The sequence below is a fragment of the Plecotus auritus genome (genome assembly GCF_963455305.1).
Source record: "Plecotus auritus genome assembly, chromosome: 6".
NCBI lineage: Eukaryota > Metazoa > Chordata > Mammalia > Chiroptera > Vespertilionidae > Plecotus > Plecotus auritus.
Window position 1 is genome coordinate 144,318,441 of NC_137773.1, and position 1,965 is coordinate 144,320,405.

Consider the following 1,965-nt stretch of genomic DNA (forward strand, 5'->3'; position numbering starts at 1 on the left):
TTTAAAAAAAAACAAGTACCTGGAAAACAATGTGCAAAGTTCACCTTTGACTGTACCATTTACCTTGACTGGATAAAGAAATTACTAATACACACAATAGAGTATTATTCAGCCATGAGAAAGAAGGAAATCCTGCCATTTGCAACAACATAGATGGATCCTAAGGGCATTATGCTAAGTAAGTCAGACAGAGATAAATATTGTATGGTATCACTTATATGTGGAATCTGATTTTTAAAATATATTTTATTGATTTTTTTACACAGAGGAAGTGGAAGGGATAGAGAGTTAGAAACATCGATGAGAAACATTGCTCCTGCACACCCACTACTGGGGATGTGCCCGCAACCAAGGTACACGCCCTTGACCGGAATCGAACCCAGGACCCTTCAGTCTGCAGGCCGACACTCTATCCACTGAGCCAAACTGGTCAAGGTGGAATCTGATTTTTTAAAAAGAAAGTCAAACTTAGAAACAGAGTAGAAAAGGGGGATAGGAAGAGGATAGTAAAAGGGTACAAACCTTCAAGTATAATATTTATAAGACCTAATGATCTAATGTAAAAACCATGGTGACTTTAGTTGACAACACTATATAGTTGCCATTTGCCAAGAACATCAATGTTCTCACACACACAAAAAGATAAATATGTGAGTTGGATGCATTAACTAGATGGTAAGAATCCTTTCACAATGTGTATCAAATCACTACAAAGTATACTTTAAATATCTTACAACGTTGTCAATTATACTTCAATAAAGCTAAAGAAAAAAGTACCATTTGCCCCTTACATCCAGTGTTGTTGCTGGTTTTCTCAAGGCTTAATTACTCAGTCATCCAGCATTTACTGAGGACAAACTCTTGGCCAGGATCTGTGAATACTGTACCTGGTGGAGTTGTGTTATTCACATTATGCAAGTATCCTACCTTCCTCAAGAGCTCTAAAGACCCCAATACCTACTCTCAGCCTATCACCCTCCTATGTTACAGGTCCCCCACTCCTACCCTTAGAGGACCCAGCTACCATCAGACTCAGTCATCAAACAAATCTAAGCTCCATCCACACTGATCCCCTCCTCGGGGTGCTCCAGGGCTTCCTACTAGATTCCAGAGCAATGGCTTTAAATCATAACTTCCACTATGAGGCATGTTCCAAGAAACTCGTTACTAATAATCAAATCTCAAAGGGGTTTATTTTCTATGAATTAGAGGAGACTACAAGTTAGCCTTTCATAGTAAGCATTCTTTGTCTCCAGCTCGCATCCATTATTTCCCCTGGTTCCCTTTGGAAAACTGCCCCTCTCCAAACTCAGACCATATGGCTCAATGGAAATAATCTCACTCTTAGTTCCAGGTGGGCATGTGGCTCAGTCCTGGCCAGTAAGAGCCCTACATTCACATGGCCATCATGACTAGACACGAACTGGCACATGAACCAATCGAGGACAATGAGACCACTGCAGTTTGCAGGCAGTTAGGTTGTAAAATCTACTACCAGGTAGTGCTTGGGCAAGAATGAGACCCACATAGTTCAGCACAGCTGAGTTACAGAAACATCAATCAAGCCTCTTGATCCTGCCAGGATGACTCCCGGATTTTCAGTTACTTTCCTGGTCCAAAGCAAGTGAGCATTGCTCATAGCTGGCAAATGCTCACACAATAGGACATCCCTCTTCTGGGACTAATAAGCCTAAGGACAAAGTATGGGGGTAGCAGAAGTGAAAGGAAGTTCTCTCCTGTCTACTTGCATTAGATAAAACCCCATCAGCTCGCCCACACTTGTTCTTTTTTGCCTTCTCCATTAATTTGCAGGGACAGGTAAATAATAAATAATGAATACGAAAACTTCCTACTTATGTCTACCGAAAGCATCTTTCTTGCACATGGCTTAAAATATTGTGCATATTGGCACATCGTGCCTTATACTGGATTAACACACATTCAGCATATTTATTGACAGAACAT